The sequence below is a fragment of the Protopterus annectens genome, chromosome 9.part0, assembly GCF_019279795.1.
Source record: "Protopterus annectens isolate FY-2018-M chromosome 9.part0, PAN1.0, whole genome shotgun sequence".
Lineage (NCBI taxonomy): Eukaryota > Metazoa > Chordata > Ceratodontiformes > Protopteridae > Protopterus > Protopterus annectens.
In genome coordinates, this window is record NC_056743.1 from 1,443,342,685 (window position 1) to 1,443,364,869 (window position 22,185).

A 22,185-nucleotide genomic window follows, 5' to 3' on the forward strand; every position below is an offset into this window, starting at 1 on the left:
TCCCTATCTCTATTTAAGTGCAACTTGGACCAGTGGATGGGTAATAGGAAATTAACTCCTGGTTTGGCTCCTATCTCTCTCTGATGGACAGAGGGACTCAGTAAATCACCCTCTATAAATCAAATATTAATAAAATTTGTGGGTCATGTTTGGCTTACATGGCTAGGCTTTCAAGGGCCTTAGTGGTCGTTAGAGTAGTATATAACCTATAAAACTATGAATAAGGAGATCCTTTGGGAAAGATCTCTGTGTCATCAATAGGACCACTGCAGTGTATATTTATTCTTTTAGAGTGAGTATTTGTGAGGCTAGTAGTCTTATTACCATGAAGAAGGGCAAGCGTCTCAGGGTGATCTGTCACCTTGTAGGCTAATTAGAGATTATTAGTGAGAAGTCAATAAGAGAAGTAATACATAAGCAAGAGCTTTTAGATGCTCAATGTAGCTTAGGAAACATTGTATTTTTATCTAGTTGAATCAGGTTTGGATAGATACATGCTAAAGGAATCACTATAATCAATTAATAGAATGTGACTATAGCCTCCTTGGATTTAGAGGATATTCCTATGATAATTAGTTGGACAAAGGAAACAGATTTTTTTAACTATAGTATATAGTATATATCGGTTTATGGTGGGTGAAGAGAAGAGTTCATTGTCCATGAACATGACTAGGTCTTTAATGACAGTATCAGTTCTGAGTGAAGTGTCACTTATGTGGCAGTTGCAGGGGTGTTCTTGCTTCTCAAAGAGAAGCTACTGCATTGTTTAGCATTGAGCTTTAGTTCATGGTCATGACAGCATGAACTGGTATGGGTTAGTTCCTGATGTAGGATATGGGTGTCATTTGGGATGTTAAAGATAACTCTGGGTTTGCAGTCATCAACAGATTTGGTCAGGCATAGACCCTCCATATCATCTGAGATGTCATCAAAAATAAGAGTAGTATCCCCAGACTGAACCCCTGGGAGATGCCACCAGAAACAAATCTTTTTAAGGAAAGTATGTCACCTAACTTAATAGAATGGGTTCTGTCTGCCAAGAAGTTCAGCATCCAGTGAGATACATACGGGTTAATTTTTAATTGGGACAGTGATTTGAGAATGTGGGATAGTATCAGAAGCTTTTGCCAAGTACAGGTAGATGGCATGTACGGATTTGCATTTATCACTTACCTCAGTGTCTCTTTCAAAGAAGTCAAACAGGTTAAAAAGTCAGGATATGACTTTCACAGATACAAACTGATTGGGACCTAGGGACTTGAAATTTGCCAATACCCTTGTTGAAGAGTTCCATAATGATTCATTCTATTACCTTACTTGTGAAGCTTGTGAGATTAATCAGTCTATAGTTTCCAGAGTCAGTGATTAGGCTGTCCTTGTGAAGGGGGACTACCATGGCTCTTTTCTAGGCTTCAGAAACATGAGAAGTGGTCAGACTGAGATTAAGTATGTCAACAAGGAAGTCAGCAAGGAGGTGTTTCATAATAACAAGAAATAGCCTGGTATGTTGTCTGGACCCACAGAGAAAATATACTTTGTTTTGGAGATGGCATCTATTTCTTGCGTGGTGATATTGGTGGGATGCTGATTTGATGGTATGGGAGAGAAAGCATGAATGGGAACAGAGGGGAGGAGTATGAGTCTAATTTTTTCAGCACGTATATTTACAATGTTTTTAGGGTATAAGTAATGTATGATGTCAGATATAATCTCGTTGCAATGCTGAGTATTGTTCCTGAGATTCCTAATATAATTAAGAAATGATCTGTGGTTATCTTTAGAGGTGGAATGTACAAGTCCTATTTGACTTGGCTAGTTTTGGACTTCTGCCTTAGTTCATTATTTACACATTTGTGTTGTTTTTAGAGTAGAAGGCGCTGACTAGTTTTTCCTTTATATTTTAGAGTTTATCTTGAGTTTCATCAAAGAGGTTTGGTTCTTAACTTGGCATTATGTTTATGCTGCATGGGATCAAAACCCTAGATGCAGGAGCTTAGATGATATCAGAAGTCAGTGGAAAGCTGGCCTGTTTCAGATATGGGATCCTGATGATGCAGTGAGAAGCTCTGGAATTTCATAAGTTCAGAGGTTTGTCTTGATGGTCTCTAAAGATAGTATGATTTGAAGGCACCATTGGCTAGATCTTATGGAAGATACTATGGCTCAGTGGTAAAATTTGACAAGGGAGGGAATAACTATGAGACTGATGCATAAAGGTACCATATTTGTGAAAATCAGATCTAGAAGGTTTAGGCCCCAGTAAGGAGAATGAAGACTGACGCACTCCTACCAGAGGCAGCGTCATCCTCACCTGTGGAATTAAAGTGATATTATGCATTAAAACCAGGCACAGAAGGAATTATCACTATGTTGAAACTATATGTTCATGACTATGCTGATATACATGTTTTCAATGGTTAGTAAGGCCTTGAGAGAGTTTTCTAACTTTGAGCTAGTAACTGTATCTCATCTTTGAAAGCCTTTATACATATGTGGTTTGTTTGTTGAACATGAATCATCCTCATAAGTTTCAAATTTTAAAGAAACGAAAATGAAAATAAAGAAGAGGCCTTCTATCTCCTCTGAGAAGACAGAATACTTCTCAGTCCAACTACACTCCCTTCAGCATAGTCTTACCATTAGGTTTCTGCATCTCAGTCGTGTCATTATCTATCCAAACAAGTCACTTTTAAACTGTGAATGTTATGTGACAGTAGCCTAAATGACCTACTATTAAACTTTCATCAACAAAAATTGCATATAGAAATGCTCAGTGTAGCACCTTCTGTCTGCTATTTTTAAGAATTTATTGAAACATCATCTGCATATTTATTATTCAAACATTGAAAAGAAAAGTTAGATTGTTTAACTTAAAAGCTGATCATTATGATTCGTCCTGTCATCTATTGTCATGGATAATATAGCTTCACATGTTGAAACACTGCTTTTTGAAAAGGAGGTGAAGTTTCTGTATAGGTTTAGAAAAAAAAGTATATAATCAAAGGTGTTAACCTCCAAAGAGTGTCCTCCTTCCTTGTGGATTTTCCAACCATTTGTGTTCAGAAACCTATAGCCCTCTGCCTGGATGGCCATTATCTCAGCGATCTGTAAAAAAATCCAGATCATCTGAGCCTCTAATGATCTTTCCTTAAGGGCAATCATTCTGAAGGATATCTCTCCTACATACCTTCCCAGCCAATTTTGATTACTGGTGATTTGTGGAGACGTATGTCACTGCTTGGCAGCTTGGCAGAGGGAGAATATATATATATATATATATATATATATATATATATATATATATGCATGTATATGTGTGTGTGTATATGGGATCCTAGATCTATATATATATATATATATATATATATATATATATAGATATATCTATAGTTATAGATATTTATATGTGTGTGTGTGTCTGTATGTGTGCGTGTATGTATATATATGTGTATGTGTGTGTATATATATATATATATATATATATATATATATAACCCCCACCCCAGCAGAACCTTCTACCTTGATGTCCTTTTGCTTAAAGGAAAAGTGAGTCTTCCCTTGAATGGTTATTAACCTCTTACATGTATTAAGCAAAGAATCAAGACTTGGCTTATTCCAGCCAACTGTAATCTTCTCCTGGATGTCACATGAACAAAAAGAAGTCACCTCAAGTTGTCCTCCCTTGGCCATCTCCTTTGCAAAAACATTAAATTTAATGAAGTAACATTTTAAAGGGTGGGGCAGAAGAATTATTAGACTCTTATAAAGTATATTTGTAATTGCTTGAATTGAAGATCCTAAACTAACCACAATTCCTCTTGTCCTTCACGTATTTAAAGAAGACTTTCGCTATGCCTCCTTGGAATCAGATTCCCAGCCACCAGTTTAAGAAAAGGCATGTTTTATACAGTCTACTTTGGCTCACTAAAGCTTATTTGCCCAGCTGATGCTTTACCAGCCATACAGTCCCACTGCCCCACTAGGCTGCCAACATTTGTAACTATATGGAACTAAGTTTAAAGTGTTTTGCAGGAAGGCTGTAACTCCCCTGTATCCTCAGTTTAGGGGGCTCTGCCTGCACCCTTTATCTCTAAATATACTACCACTGATAATACATTAACTAGCTGGAGCAGAGAAATGTTTTTCTATTTCTCCTAGCTGGTTCAACTTTGGAGGCATTCTATATTTAGAGATTGTGGATATGGGTGGAGAGCATCCACATCAGGGAAATCTTTTTTTCTGGAATTCTAATTGAAATGTCCTGCTTTGGTCTAGTGGTTGACAGCAATGTGATCTGGAACACAACTGACACCATATGTGAAGCTTTGGTTACCTGAAGCAGACATGTTTTACAGGTTTAAAGAATAAATATCTCCCCACTTTGGGATTTGAACTTTATTTTGAAGAAGTTAACTTTCTGTCCTTTTGAACCTGCAGCAAAGTTAAAATATCTTTCACATAAGGCATTGTTCTGATTGATGATACTTCAGGCAGATGGATTTCAGTTTTACAAGCTGTCTTGTGCAAAACACCTTACATGACATTCTTCAGTGAAATGGTGTTATTAAAGACAAATCTGCCTTTCATTCTAAAAGTAGTTTCAGCACTCACCTTAATTCAGTCAACTATCTTTTTTTTTTAATTGCCAGAATACTGTCTGGATCTGAAGAAGTAATGTTTTCTGAAAGGCTGCTAAACTTTTTGCATCATCTAAAAATAAAGTTAAGTAAAAATGAAAAGGAAGCCTATTAGTCAGTAATCAAATTTACTCTGAATGGGTAACGCATGGGTGTCTTTCTTTTTTCTGTGACAAATTCACAAATACAATAAACCTTTTGCAAGACCCATTAATATCACATTTCACAGCATATTCTATAAATATTTTTGCACAAAACATTTTAGAAGTTGCATGTAGTCTGCAGTTCACACTTTCACTAAACTCTACAAGGAGCATTCCAGGTTCAGGGAGAGGACAGCTTTTGGTACAGCTCTGCTACAAGGTTCTCCAGAAATTGTCCTCCTACCATAGGTATGACAGTATTGTTTGAAGATGTACCCAGATGTTATGCTTTACTGTTTCATTTACACTACTCAAGGAAGATAGTGCAACTGTGTGTAAGAGCACTTACTACAGCTGCAGATCTTGAATGATAAGTAAAGCTATCCTCCCTTTATTTTCCTAATAAGAATGTATATAGTGCGCTTATCTTTATGTTACACTCTTATGTTTATTTACTGTTTTGGTAATCTTTAATTGTTTGTTGACTACTACAGTTACAATCCCCTGTAAGGGCCACATGGAATTTAAAGAACTGAAGAAACCTCTTAGAAATGCTGGCTTTAAATGGAAGTTTTCCACACTAACCAACATTTAATGGGATGCTGATGCAAGGCCTGTACAATTCTTCAGAAACTAAAAACACTGCTGATGGAAGCTTCTGTCTGGGAAAAAAAGATGTTTAAGGTGGTCAAACCCCAAACTTTGTGTTGTACTTTTATAGTGACCTCTCCTCCATCTACTTCTGTGTTAAGTATTCTTACACACAGCTATATTTTCTGTAGTGGCAAATTGTGTAGGACTGACTTATATGTTGTTATATTTTGTATTAACATAATTATTTATTTATTTTTTTATTTAAGACGTCATAAATGAAAAAAAGACTGCAGGGTCAACCCTACTCACCTAAGATAAAAATAAAATATAAAAATCTCTCGATCTTGTTCGATCATTACTTTCACCTCTGTAAAGGGTGTGATCATGCTGACTTTTTTATAGCATAGCTATGTGTTAAAACTTGTATTGGGGCTAGTGATGCTAACTATTACTGTGTGTATGTGCGTGCATTTCTATATCTATATAGATATATACATGCACAAACAGATATGTATCTATATATGTATATATAAAAGTATATGTGTGTGTGTATGTGTGTGTGTGTGTGTATATATATATATATATATATATATATATATATATATATATATATAGCTACATAGATATATGGAAATTGAATATAGCTATGCAGGTGAATGTCTGCCTTCCAGCCATATTGAACCTTAACAGATAGTCTCGCTGTAAAGGAGACTGTAATGTGTTTCATCTTATGCTCTTTTTTCCCTATTAAAGTGAACAGCTATCTTCTTCATCTGGAATTTGTTAGCCATCTCCTCACAAGACAGAGAGCAGTTAAATAATGTTTGGACTATGTCTTCACTTTCTGTTCTGCTATTTTTCTGCTGTATATTTAATAGGTAGTTTTATTTTTGTTTTTAGGTAGCTCATGCTGTCCCCTAAAAGTCAGTAAGGGTCATGAGATAAGCTCTGTAGCTCAAGGTTGGAGAATTGGTCTTGTAAACCAGGAATTTTGACTTTAGATCTCATTAGGGCTTAGTTTCTCCTTCCAGATCTTTGGAACACACACTCAGAGGGAGACTGATTCCTGTCAAAGGATTACTACTTGCAGACTGTCTTTTCTGCTTAGGCAGTGAATATGATATAAGAACTATCTTTCAGCTTTGTAAAATGGTTTATATGATACTTCTTATAAGGTCTAGGAACTTGAAAGCATTTATAGGATGCCATAAGCTCTAGAGCATTTCTAGAAAACCATAAGCTCTAAAGTATTTCCCGAACGACATGAGATCTCAGCAGACAGCCAAGGGACATCTGCTTCTGTGCCAGCAGGTGAAATGGCTGCTAGTTTTAAGTATCCTTCAGAGTGTACAAAAAGCTTAGGGAGTCCCAAAAGCATCTTTTGAAGCACTAGAAAATGGAGAAACATACGAAGGTCCTGATTAGAGAATTTGTGGGTAGAGTACCTGAAGCCATAGTGACCTAGTCAATCCTGCCACTACCTAAGGTGGCCAGTTCCTTGTGAGGCTATGGTGCCTTTGCCCTGGTTTATATTCCCACTAATGTGGATCCTCCCCTTAGTTCTATCTCCTGAGGACATAGCTAGCAGGGTGGTAGCCTAAAGACAAGCCAGTTAAGCCTCAACATCAAATATAATTATTACTGTGTCACAGTCTGTTACGTGTCCCCAGGCATCAGTGGAGGGCAGAGACCTATTACAAGAAGCCCAGTGACATATTCCTTGGTCTCCCACTCAACAAGCATTTTGAGATTCATGCAATTAGTTAGTGGATGACTTAACTGTGGCATCAACATTGGAAATACCCAGGATCCAGCCCCTTTCCTTAGCTTAGTTAGGACTCTGGTCTGTGAAACATATGACATCTAGATGCCAGAGACATAACTGACTGTGATACAGATGTCTGGGGCTTTTCTTCTTTTTTTTAGCTATAGAATGATTGCAGAGGAATACTTTGTACTGTCTCCTCCCTAGCTGAGCTCCTACTCCACCTTGGGTACACAGACTCTGATGAAAAGACAAGAAGGGACCCACCCCAAAAAATTCCTCTGAATTTGATTTTGAAGATGAAGTTCCCTGATGACACAGTCTGTCCAGGTTCCTCAAAGGATGTTATCTTTGGGGAGATGAACTAATTATAAAACATTTTAAATGGAAAGTAGATAAGAATCTTTCTTCTACCCAAATAAGGTATTGTGAACTCTTACAGAAACAGAAAAGGTAAAGCTCTTAGCCATATCTTCCACTTACTTAAGCCTATGAGGTTGTATTTGAAAATGTTGCTTTTAACTTGTAACTTCCTGCCTCCTTTTAAAACCATGTTTTGCAGAGTACATGACAAGTTTCAACACCCATTTAAGAATCCAGCAGAAAATCATTTGGTGAATTTGTTAGGTCCAGAATTATGCCAGATTTGACACTACCTAAAAGAAGATCACACTTATTGACATATTCAGCAATGATGTTTACACCTGTTCTACATTAGGTATTAACAATCAGTTATTTGAGCCACATTATTCAATACCAAAATAATATCCTTAAACAAACTGAGGACCTAGCTTTAGGTCTAAGGATATGTTCTTCAGGGGAATGGTCAGGTTTTCTTAAACCTGCAGCCAAGGTGGGCAAGCATGCTGTATAATACAGGTATGACACAGTAAATGCTTGTGCTAGGGCTGCTGTTACTGGGGAAGTAGTCAGAAAACCTGCATGGTTATATATACAGCCCTTTCTAGAAGATGCAATGTATTAGCTTTTAAATGTACTTTTAGACAAAAGAAACCAGAATAAAAGTATAAGGCCATGCACACTGTGAAATAGCTATTCTACCCATCTATCCTTAAATGCTGTAGGAATTTGCCAACAGGGTCCCAACCATTTTGTAGGAGGAAGATCTTTACACAGAAAAGATGCAGTCAGTGAAAAAGCAGCTAAAGCAGTATGGACTGAGCAATGAGCCACTGTGCTGCCCATGCCCTCTGCCATTAAAGTCTACCCTTATGAAGTTCCCACTCTCTTCTAATTGCTGTGAGACTCTGCTTGAAAGGCAGCCTGCATCATAGGCCTCCAAGAAAGGCCATCTGCTTTCCCTGGGATCTCATCTTTGTGAATAGAAAACTTACTCCTCCATGCTTTAAAACTGCTGGCACTGCTACAATGTACCTGTCCTGGAAGACACGGTTGTTAATGGTTGATACCTCAGACAGAAAGATCTCAAGAGTTAAGCCTTAATATACTGGTAATTATAAGTTATTCCACAAATGCAAGAGATTATTCAAGATCCACTCTCTTCTCCATGCCTAGAGTGGTCTTCAAACTCTCCTTTAATCAATCCACCTGGTTTCCATTTTTTAACCTTAATTCTGAGAGTAAAGGAAAAATAATCCTTCATATCATTAATTTTCACAGACTTCTATGATAGTACATTAACAGGGCTTAATACTTCAGATAGTTTAATAAGCTTGTTCTCTTCATGAAATGAAGCAGATGAGGGCAGTAGCTATTCAGACTGTCTTCATATGGCTAACAAAGTGCATTACTTTCTATGGTGATGCTTTTGTGAAGACCATAACTGGACAGGTCAAAACATACACGCAAAATAGCAGCTGCCACCTGTGCAGACTTCTTAAAGAGGATGTCTACTCAGAGCATTTGTAAATCTGCTGCTAATTTATTCCTTTTCCAAGTGTTAGAGACTGGATGTTCAACCAAGGATTAGAGCTGGGTTTGCCTCTTTGGCCTTCTGGCACACTTTAGTTCTCCATCCTTTTACTGAGAGGCTAGAAATACAGTTTTGCCTGTGCCTGAAATATTTGAGTGTCGGGAATATTTTTTGCATCTAAGCTCATGGACCTTTACTCCTCAGTAGTCTGACATTCATTTATGAACACAGTGCTGCAATGTGTATAGTAAGGTTGTATGAGAGTACTCATAGTAACTGTGTGCTTAACTAGGCTGAATCTTACAGCTGAAGCACCTTCTCTCCCTCCTGTCCTCTTCCTGGATTATGGCATTCTCCTCCTGTTTGTCCAAGATACTTTAATATGGGGCTTACTTGCCATCATACTAGAGGGTTTGGGGCAGCTATATGAGAAGCAACGTACACAGTTAGTGGTACAATTTTGGGGACCCCTTCTGCCAGTCAAGGGCCTCGAAACCTAGCTAGACGTTTCTTTTTTTATGTTAGTTTGGGTAACAGGATTTGAGAGCATTTGTTGAAGACAGAAAAGAAGAGTCAGAGGAATGGGTTATGCTCCCTTTTACATACAGACATCCTGCTAACAATCTTGGCATGGGAGGCAGTCTTGCACCCTAACCGGGAGTCTCTTTTAGACCTGCCAGATGGATACACTGTAGAAGTGATTGTCCTTCATTCAAATACCTGTGCTTACTGCAAACACCATCACACAACTCTAATTTAATACAAAACAAATCTGAAAACTTATATGTAATCTTGTAAAAGCGATGTAGAGAACTGTCTAGCCTAATCATATATATTTATTTTATTGCTTTTCATTAATAATTGCTGCCATGTATGTATACTGTGATTAGGTAATAGTATTTTTTTCTAGAGCATCCATTCTTTAGGAATTATCTATATCCGACAAGAGCAAGCAAAAATGGTTCTTGCTGCTTACCAGGGATGTGACTGAAACTGATCCATATGGACCAATTTACTTACCTTGCAAATTAAAAAAAGAGCAAGCTATAAGTGATCAGGTTAGCAGAACACAGAGAATAGAACAGAAGAGAATTTTTTCCAAGTGTAGCCATTCTCTGTCAGCTGCAGCCTGGTGTCCCTTTTCAGGCCTTTTCCCCAGGTGCAGTTTAGATTTACCCTTTCAGTGTGAAATTGTCCCATGGCCTCAGCTAACTGCAAACCTATACAACTTTCAAAGTGAACATGTAATCACAGAGGAGATTGGGACTTAAAAGCAAATGATGTTTTCACTTTGCTTTCTCCTTGATGGAGACAGTGTACAGTAACACAACCTTGTTTGCCTGGTGAAGCCGGGTTTCTCTTTCTGTACAGAGATAATTTACATAAACTATGAAAGAAGATATGTCACTGGGTTTTCCCCATTGTTAAAAAACAGGGAATACTGGAAAATGGACATTAAAGCACTTTTCAAAGTTGGTTATAGTCCAGGTTTCCTCCATTGTACACAGAAGTGTTTATGTTTGCAATATTTAACTACTACTTCTTCTTTTGGCTTTTCCTGGTTAGGGGTCGCCACAGCAGATCACCTGTCCGCTCATGATTGGCAGTGGAGTTTTACAGTGTTGAGTTGCCAGCCCGGTGCCCAACCTTCCACAGAAGACACACACACATGCACTCACACCTAGGGCCAATTTAGAGTGTCCAATCAACCTGCAGCATGTCTTTGGGATGTGGGAGGAAACTGGAGCACCCAGAGGAAACCCACGTGACCACAGGGAGGATATGCAGACTCCGCACAGAAGGCACCCCAGCCGAGGATCAAACCGGAGAACCTCTTGCTGTGAGGCAACAATGCTAACCACTACACCACCGTGGCCACCCATGCAATATTTAACTACTATTGTAGTAATTTATTTGAGCTAATATCCACATAACATATATTATGCAATTTTATAAACAATACAATTTACTCAGGTTACTATAAGCCAGGAAATTGCTTTTAAGAGTTATTGGGCAAATCTCTTCAAGGCGATTACTAATTAGCAATAACATTTTAGAAAGTTTGTTTTGGCAGTAAGTCCTCAAATTAGGGTTTTCCACCTGTGAAATAAGATGTTTGTGTGAAAATTTCTCCACCAGTTCTTTCTTATGGTCCAAGATGGTGCCTGTCTTCAGCTGAGTGGTGGTGTGATACTGAGGTGGTGTAATACTGAATGGTGCAAAACTAATATAAAAAAAGCTGTACTGGCAGATACCATTTTGGCTGTTTTTGTCCCTCTTAGAATAATTACCTGACAATTTCCTGCATTTAGTTTATATTACTTCACTGTTCTGATGATTGTTTTATGTAATAATTTCTGTTAGGGAAGTCTTTTGCTCAGTTTTCACCATGATATTTGTACTTATAAGCAGTATGTGAATTCTCCTCAGATATTGGTATGATTTTGGTGAATAAATCATATCACACCCATTGATGATTACAGTGTCTTTTTTTCCTGGCTAAGAAATATGATGGAAAATTGTGCCTTTCATGGTAGGTTTCATTGTGCTACCAAACTGCAGAGGAGACTGTCGCTGTTATTACTTATTTATAATACAGAGCGTGGATAAAATGAAAAACAAGGCAATAATGAAGATCCAGCAACACCACCTCTGTTGCACAAAGGGAAAACTATGTTAAGAAGCCAAAGCACAAACTTTCTAAGCATTGATTCATTATTAAAGGCTTCTCACTGTGAGGAAAAGCTGTTTCACATTAAGTTACGGGAGAGTAAGGCTGTGGGATGCATTTGAGCTTCAATTTGTAGTCCTGTGTTTAACTCCTTCCATGTGACTCTGAGCAGTGGTCTTGGTTTGCCCCAAAAATTGGCACTTGCATTTACTTTGTTTACCTGACTAACAAATAAATAAAAACAGAATATCAAAGACTTAAGCCGGAATTCATAAAGGTTTCCATGAGGTGTATGTGCAGAAAACTTTTTAAATTAAAAGAAAGCCCTAATTCACAGCTTTAGCTCAAAGATGTGCAGCATCACTGCAGCCATTTTACATACTAATGAGGTAGTTCAGGGGATAGCCAATCAGTCTATCCCCCAGAACAGACTAAAAGGAAGGCATCTATGCACTGAGAAATTCATAGAATCACTCAGCCATAAAGATTAGCATGGCTACTTCTCCCATGTTGCAGTTTTGTCTGTGTTCATTCATCACTGTAGAGATAAGCTCTGAGGAGTTTAGTGGTAAGACAGAATGCCAATGGGGTCCATTAAGTCTTGTTTAGATTGTTTAGTAAACAACCTGGGATATTATCTGGTCCCACTGAGGCTGTGTGTTTGGCCTTGGCGAGTGCAAACATGACCTGCTCTCTAGAGATACTAGGCAAGATGGCTGGTGTCAGGTATGCTTTGGGATATGGTAGGTGGGGATAGGAGATGAAGTTTGTACTGAAGCTGTCAGCTAGCAGATTGATGATATTTTCCAGTGTAGTATGAGTGATCTCATCTACAACCAGTTCAGCACATATCTGGGCATTTCCATTTAGACTTCGGATGTAGTTAAAGAATGCCTTATGATTATCCTTGGCTAGGGATGTGATTTTAGTTTCATAATTTGCTTTAGAAGACTTTACAAGATTTCTAATTTTCTTGTTTAGTCTTAGGAGGGAACTCTTCCTCTGTAGACTGATATCCCTCTTGCTTTTGGACAACAGTTTCTTCCTGTTGTTATGTAATTTGTTTATACTTGAAGTCCACCACAGTGGCTTGTTTTACCATAAAGACCTTGTTTTGATCTGGTCAGGTACAGCAGAATTTACGGAGTTGCTTAAGTGTTTGTACAGGACATTTACGTACACTTTTGCATAGTGATCATTGGCGTCTCCGATTGTGGGTGGTATGAAGCTTTTTATACCATTGTTTAGTAGGCTGTAGTTAGCTTTGGTAAAGTCTTTTTTATAATTTTTGCTCCCTTGAGGATGTCCGTTCCAGTAGTTACTTCTAATGAGACTGATTTGCGGTCTGAACTAACCAAGGAGGGCAACATGCATGGGGAAGTACAGAGACACCCCCATATTGGTGAGTAGTATGTTCAGAACATTTGAGCCACTAGTGGAGGTGCAGGCTATCTGTTCCAGAGAATCTGTGCTAACAAAGTCCAGAAAACTCTGGGTGAGTATGTTTTAGCTTGTGTATGTCCCCCAGTCTATGAAAGGATAGTTGAAATCTCCCATGACTAAGGTGTTGGGCTGTATGGCGAGGGATTTCAGTAAACTGAGGTAGGCAGTGTGCTTATCCTGGTTCATGGTGGGAGATCTATAGCTAGTAATTATGTGGTATGGTACTTTCTCAATAGTTAATTGGACATAGACTAGTTTGAGAAAATCATGCTGTTTGACCAGTCTCGAAGTGTATTTGGTTTTAATGAAGATGGATACACCTCCACCTTTGGTTCTGTCATGTTTATTTTGCGGTCTGAATGTGTGGAAGGCATTGCAGCCTTGCAGAGTCAAGGTGCTCTCAGTGGCCTTGAAATATGTCTTAGTAACTGCACAGACATCAGCATCCTCTAAGGTGAGGAGTGCTTACAGGGAGTGCAGTTTCATGTTTAAACTCCTAGCATTAAGCAGCACAACTCTGCATGTTTCGATTAGCTTTTGTTAAGTTGGAAAATTTGTTGTTTTGACATTGCCTAAAAAAGGCACTATGGGGGAGGCAAGGGCCTTTGCCAGTATCCAAAAGCCTAGGGGGGACACGTGCAGACCATCTCTAGCAAAGTAGCAAGGTCTGTCTACCATAACCTCCCAGGCTGACAGATACTGGATCCCCCTGGACTGACGCCAGAAGCTGAGCCAATTGAGGTATCATCCTGGGTGAGGGTAGGATACTGCTTAGGGCTAGGGACACACCTGTCTGGGACACATAATCAGAGAGTGCCGTCATGTCTCTCTTCATATAGTCCAGAGAGGTGCATCTCAAGTCATTCACTCCAGCATAGACTATGATAGAGTCATAATGGTACTTGTTGTTGAGTAACTTGAGTGCATATGTGATTTGTTGGATCCTGGAACCTGACAGGCAGCTGACCGTGGCCTTTTCCTTGTCCAGTCTGGTGAGGGGGACATCTGTGTGTCTCACTATGGAGTCACCTATGACCAAGACATTTGATGTGTTTTGCCTTAGGAGCTTATTTTTTGAGACACAGGTATGTGTGTTGATATATGTTCCTTAGTGGTGAATGAATTGGTGTGCATTTGGGAGGTCTCTGTTCTTTTGGTAGGCTTTTAGGGAGTACCTCTGCATATGTGGGTTTGTGTCATGACCTTATTTTGTGTGAGAGGTGAGGTTTGCGTGAGAGGTAAAGGGTGAGTGCTGACAACGTCTTTGATGTCTACTTTGTTTTTACGTGAGAGAATTTACTCCAATTCCATAGTGTACTTGCATCTCTCACATAGGGTGTTAGCTTGCTTTAGGAGTGAATGGCTGTCAGTATACATGAACTGGGTATGAGCTTCCATGTTTTCTCAGGGTTGGCAGTGTTCATTTGTGATGTCAGTGTATTTATGAGGAGTGCCAAACATTAAGGAATGCTGTTGCCCACTTGCACCAACCTCCCTCTTTTCCTGATTGGCTTAATTGTCAGCTGAAGTAGTCAATCACAAGGCAGCAATGCCGAGAAGCCTGCAAATTTTAAAGAATGCATACACAGGCTCTCTGAGCAACTTGACTTGGATATTAAATGACTTATTCTTATTGGAATGGCTGGGACCATGCCTGTGTGCTGCTGGTTGTTAAAAATCGCATTTGCCTTTTTTCCCCTTCTCACTTTGTGTAATTACTTTACTCAAGAATTGTGAAAAGCCAGAAAGATCACCAAAAAACAACTGATTGTGCATCAGTATACATTTTCTAAACAATAAGAAGTATATATCTGTAATGCCCAGCATTACTGACCGACCGCAATCCGCAGTGACTTACCAGAAATGTTATGAGGGCAGGGCCAAAACACATGGCAAAATAAAGGACACTTGAGAGATAATAACTAAAACAGAAATGACAGCTATAGCAGGGATAAATACCTGTGCTTCACATGACACAAAGAAAGGTAAGAACTTTATTTTCATAAAAAAAAAAACAGGAAAGTTATGAATGACTTTCATTTGTAAATAAAGAAATGAGTTGCAAGATAAGGTGTGTAGGTGTGTGTGTGTGTGTTTATGTCATAGCACTTGATCTCATAACTCAAGTATCAGGGACAAAGGCCAAAAAATAGGGACATATTTTAAATACTACTCTAATCTACGTAAAATTTACCGGAGTAACATGTTTTGCATTAACACGCATCCTCTGAAGGATGCAAATTCTAAATTTTTGAAAGTCTGCCTTCATTTATTGAAGTGAAAAAATTATCCCAACAGTCAACCAGGAACACACCAACTTTATTCACCACAGAAAATTCCTGTGACTAAGCGCTTTCGCCATTGATTGGCTTCATCAGAGTCAAAGGAAACATAATAAAACAATAATATAAATAGTTAAAACAATCAAGTAATCAAATAATCAACCAATCATCAGCAATATAATGAATTGCAGTAACCAGCAATTGTAAAGTGCCTAGTGCAAATCACTTCATATTCAACATATAAAAACACATTTTGCAATGTATATTATATAGTACCTAAATAAATAACATATTGGCATTCTAACAAAAAAATCATAACCATGCAATTAATTAAAAATGTTAAATGAACATGTTGTAGTACTTAAAATAGAACCCGCAAAAAATTAAAGTTGTTTTGATGTAAAAAATGAATGAATAATGATGGATTCATTTATTGACTACAGCTCTCAACATTTTGTAGACCACACATTTTATGAAGAATGGGCCAAAAAATAAAAGGCAAAATCAGGGACATTCGATGAAATCTGGGATTTGCGTAGTGTAATGTAGTGTAATATGTATATGAGACAGAGAGAAGAATTTATTTATTTATTTATTCATTCATTCTTTTTGAGCAGGTTAGTTCCACTATTTCAACAGATTCTCTCACACAAGACCTGAGATGGTATTCCTACTGACCTGGGGGAAATATGGTCAGTGTACTGGGCAACTACTTATACTCTCTCTCTCTTTTTTTTGGTAAGTCCTTTAAGATCTTTTACATCTAAATGAGCTTCCCCCATCTCAGGAGATGGGACCTTGATTTAATGTGACATCCTAAGGATGGCATCTTCAATACTGCAACACCTCCTAATGCTGCACTTTCCATATAAATATGCCTTAGACTGTCACTTTGCATATAAGTATGCCTTAGACTGTCACAGTGCCATCCTACTTGTGCTGTCATGGTAACACTGCCTCACAGACAGGTTAACCATGATTTTACCACCAACTCAAACAGATCAGACCTATCTGTCATTCAGCTAATTTTTTTAATTTGTTTTCAGACTTTCCTTTGGCTTTAAATATTGATTGGGGTTTTAACATACCACAACCTATCTCATTGCAGATGTGAAATATCCCCTAACTGTAGGAGTCTTAGTTTAGATTCTAACCAGCTCTAGTAAAGGACATGGTGTCAGTTGTTCATTATTGTGTTTGTTTGTTTTGCAAATACTATATGCAGTGATGTGCCATGGATGAATCCAATTGTTTCTATCTTACTCTAACTGACTTAGACTGGAGCTGCATTCTTAACCTTTGCTGAAGTGTGAGCCTTTAGAAAGAGAATGGCTTAACAGATATGTCTACATTCATCCTGGTCTTAATGATGCTGTTAATATAAAATGTTTTTAAACAATAGAAAAGCAACTATAAATACGTTTTAGTTTTAGTTTTTCATAACATGTTATGTGTTTAAACTATTTTCCTACAAGGGGTAGTTTTTGTATATATTTTTTAGTGTATATTTTTTATTTTAAGTAGTTTAATATGTTGCCAATTTTAATTAATTAGTTGGGTCAGGTGATTGGCTTATGCTAATAGTTTGGATTATTTAAATGTGTATTGATATGCTTTGATGTTTTTGTTTCTGAGGAAGTCTGTTAGACGAATAGCGAACATTAAACTTTGACTACGTTAAAAACTTCAATTTGGAGTCTTCCTCGTGCATTTCCTTGGGTACTTTTTTGTTCTATGGTTTGGAGTTGCACCTTCGCCTGGTCTGCTGTGTTATTTAGTTGAGTTTTCATCAGTTATTCCATGGCTGGTGCATTTGAGGAGGACATCATGGACTTGACTTTGCATTCCACCCCCACCCACAGTGACAAGGTACTGGAGGAGTTGGTTTCTATAGTTGCTGAAATGCAAAAATCTTTTGTGATACTGACTGACAAAATCAAGGATATTTGTGTTTATAAGGGCCAGTGTAACATTGAAAAAAAGCTGGGGAGTTCTTCCAGCAGCCCTTCGGTCAACAACACTGTAATACAAAGTAATGGACAGGAGGTAAATTTTAATATTTCCAATAAGGGTGTTAGACGTTTGTGAAATGAGAGTTTTGACCCATTTAGTGGGTGAGAGTTTCATGGTGGCAACATATCGGTGAGAAATGAGGCTTTTAACTTGTTGGATAGATTGGTGACAGACTTAAAATGGTACCATGCTTTGTACATTGAAAACAAGTATTTTGAGCACCGTATAAAGGTGGGGGTGGTTCCAAAAGGCCTGTGATTCTTTAAAATGCTGAATGGGGTTGTGGTCTTTCATAAGGAGTTGGTGTGTTTTTTTGATGGAGCAGGCAAAGAGTTCTGCTCGTAGTGTGTTGTGCGTACTGTGGTGAGAGCATCCTCACATAAAACAGTCCCAGACATTCATAAAGCAGCCCGTGCCCGCAAGGTCCTATCAGCGCTAAATCGCTATCCATACAAGGACAACTGAATGGAACTGAAATAATGCAACAACCTGAGATAACACAGGATAACCCTTAAAACAGTCCCAGACATTCATGAAGCAGCCCGTGCCCGCAAGGTCCTGTCAGCGCTAAATCGCTATCCATACAAAGACAACTGAATGGAACTGAAATAAGGCAGCAACCTGAGATAACACAGGATAACCCTTAAAACAGTCCCAGACATTCATAAAGCAGCCTGTGCCCACAAGGTCCTATCAGTGCTAAATTGCTATCCATACAAAGACAACTGAATGGAACTGAAATAAGGCAGCAACCTGAGATAACACAGGATAACCCTTAAAACAATCCCAGACATTCATAAAGCAGCTCGTGCCTGCAAGGTCCTATCAGCGCTAAATTGCTATCCATACAAAGACAACTGAATGGAACTGCAATAAGGCAGCAACCTGAGATAACACAGGATAACCCTGTATGTTTAAACACCCATCATATGCTGCTAAGCTCCTGATTTTGTATATATACCTGTGGCTCTGCTACATTTATTTAGCAAGTTTTTTTAAACGAGCTAGCAATAAGTAACTCTGTTACCTCTTGCTACACCCAGAATGGCAGCTGTTTTGCATTATCAACATTACAGTTGGTATTAGATCCCCCCCTTTACCATCCTCTTGACTAGCATTGTTTTTCTTTAACAAATTAGCTTTTTTAGTAGACTAGAAAATAAAAAGCAGACTAGAGCATAGAAAAGTACTCTATATGTGTACCTTAATTTCCTTACCTGCAAAATGTTTCTCAGATTGTTTTTTGAGAACCGGGTTGTAGCCCACTCAGTTCCGCCCTCACTTTGCTTGGGCTCCACTCTACTCCACTACCCTACCCCCTTTCCCACCCACCCCTGCACTCCCTAGGTTTATACCCCTAAAGACAATCCTCTTCCAATCAAACTCAGCCTTCCTCATAGCCACCACCAAATCCTGTTACCCCTTAATTTTTCATTTAAATTCTATGTCTATCTCCTGCCTCCGCTAATTATAACTCCCCCCATAAGCCCCACCTCCACTACATCTCTTGCATCTATCCTCCATACTCACCAAAACCATCTCTTCTCTTGAAACAATCCAGCCTTTGCAAGACAAGAAATTACACATCTCCTTATAACTCCTTTCTCTAAATCACTATTTAGTCCTGACACCCCAAAATGAGGAGCTATAAACATTCTTCTAATCCTCTGAAACTCTTCTCATATCAGCTACTCTATAAATCAAAATAGCACTCACTCTCTCTAGTGGTCCTATTGAATTTCCTAACCATTGCCACAATCTCCACATCCTTCCACTCAACCCCTACCAATCTCCCCTCATACCTCCCCACCTCATATATTCACCCTATCACCTTCAAGCCAACTAACATTTACATAGCTAGCTCTATCTTTAACTATTCAACCTTTACCCTAGCCAAAATATCTAAGCCTCACTACCAAAACTCAACCAAAATCTCCCTAAAACATATTAACTCCAACAAATATCTAAAATATGTAATCCAAGCAGTATCTAAGTTATCCCTGAGTGGGGACATTCACCCAAACCCCGGGCCAACCAACAATCATCCAACCTCAACACCACTCCCTTCTGTCCAAAGAAATCCTAACCTCACATCAACCATTCCCACAACTGACAAATCAGATTTACTAATACTAAATATAAATATCAGAAGCATAAACAATAAAATCCATGAGCTCCATGCCACTTTAGCTCAGTACACCCCTGAAAGTGCTCTAGTCACAGAAACCTGGTTAAAACCCAACACCAACAGTGATGAAATTCTACTCCCAGGCTATAACATAATACGCTCTGACAGAATAAACAAAAAAGGTGGCGGTGTAGCTCTACGCTATAAAAACACCTCTCCCTGGAAATCCTACCTGATAAACCCTTAGACATTATAAATGTTGAAATATTGTACTCCAAATTAAAAATCAACCCCCACAAAACCATATATATCATAGGACTTTACATGCCACCAGGAGAAAATAGCTCAGACTTAGAAAACCGACTACAATGGTGTAGCAATAACCTACCTCAAGAAACACTTACAATTGGAGATCTTAATATAGACTGGGCAGAATGTAACTCCCTACAGCCCAAACATCACATTAATCTTCATGGGTTCACTCAACTCATCGAGGATGCAACTAGAATCAACAAAAATTCAGATAGACATTCCATCCTACACTGGATGCTAACTAGCAGACCAGCACTTTACCCCCTCTCAGGTTGTCTACCAGACAGCCTCAGTGATCACTCTCCTACTTATCTGATCTGTAAGAAAACAATATTATCCAAGCAACCCAAACTACTACAAATAAGAAATAAAAAACAACTGAACCCCTGCAAACTTCTAGACATCCTCAAACATTGTGACTGGACACCTCTAAAAATCCTACCCGTACTGGATGCAGTAAAACATGTTAACACTACTTTCCTCTCCATTCTAGACACTCAAGTACCAATTAGAACTATACGTGTTAAATCTAAATATGCCCCTTGGATAAGAAAAGAAACATTAAATCTTCTTAGGCTTAGAGACAAAGCATGGTCAACCTACAAATCAAATGGAACCCAACTCAAATTTCAGAATTACCGTGAACTTAGGAACAAAGCAAAAAAACAAAACAAGATAAAGTGAATTACTACACCAACATACAGGACAAATTTCACAGAAGCCCACAAAAATTCTGGTCCTCAATAAATAATATCCATAACCCAGGTAAAACAGGCTCCCCCCCACCACTAATAATACAGAAAATATAGCCACTCAATTTAACAAATATTTTACAGAAACCATTCTTGACCTAGCAAGAAAACAAACTCCAGCAGCTAGCAATTTCCCACTCCCCTCACCTGCTATAAAATCTACCTTCTCACTCCAACCAGTCTCAACAGATACCATCAAAAAACTCCTAACAAAACTAAAACCAACAACACTTGCTACTGACAACTTACCCTCAGAATACTTAAAACTAACAGCAGATGCCATTGCATACCTTATATCTATATTAATCAACAGATCAATAGCTGAACAACAGGTCCCTCCCATCTGGAAAACAGCCTATATCATACCTCTCCATAAAGGCGGCCCATCTACAAAAATAAACAACTACCGACCAATAGCAATATTATCACCACTTTCTAAAATTCTAGAAAGAGTGATACACAAACAAGTCTCTGTCTGCTAAATAATAAACTCCTAACCAACACCCAGCATGGTTTTAGGCCTTTCCATAGCACAACAACTGCACTAATGTAATTTACTAACATCATAAATCTCCACAAGAGTAATAATCTACATACTTCTTTCATCTTCCTGGGCCTCTCAAAAACATTTGATATGGTCTCCCATACCCACCTTCTTAACACCCTCTCTGACCTTCACTTCTGTAACTCCACCTTGGCATGGTTCAAAGATTATTTTATAGGACGGCACCAAGCAGTCTCTTGGCAACAGACCCTATCCCCCTTATTACCTGTTGAACTTGGTGTGCCCCAAGGCTCCATTTTAAGCCCACTCCTTTTCTCTTTATTTACTAATAATCTTCATCTTGCCACTTCTCATGCATCTCTCATCCAATATGCAGACTATTCACCTGTGATCTGTTCTGCACCATCCCTACCTGAACTGCAAACACTAACACAGAAGGCATTTCAAGAAGTTGAGTCCTGGCTAACAAATGCTAAATTAATCTTAAACCCCTAAAATAACAACCTATTAGTATTCTCCCCTAACAAATGTCCTCCTTTCCCTAACACTTTCTAAATTACGTCCCACAATAACATCTGCATAACCCCCTCACAACACACTAAATTACTAGGAATAGAAATTGATGATAAACTCAGATATAATATCCACATTGCACAGACAATCAAAAAAGTACACAAAAAACTTGGTACCCTCCACAGAAACAAACACTTCTTCACAAAGAACACTAGAATTGCCATAGCACAAACCCACCTTTTTTCTACCCTATTATATGCAGCAGCCATTCTCATTAACCTTAGGAAAATAGATCTTCAAAAACTTGAAATCTGTTGCAATAAAATAGCAAGATTTGCTATAAATTCACTGGCTAGATCTCATCACTGCATTGCACTCCGGCAATTCAGTTGGTTGGAACTCCCACAACTCCTAAACTACACACAACTATTAATGGCCCACAAAATCCACACTGAACCTGAAAAAGTACCTGCCTTACATACCCTTCTACAACCCTATGCCCCTGCCAGACCGCTCCGCTCCACAAACAGAAA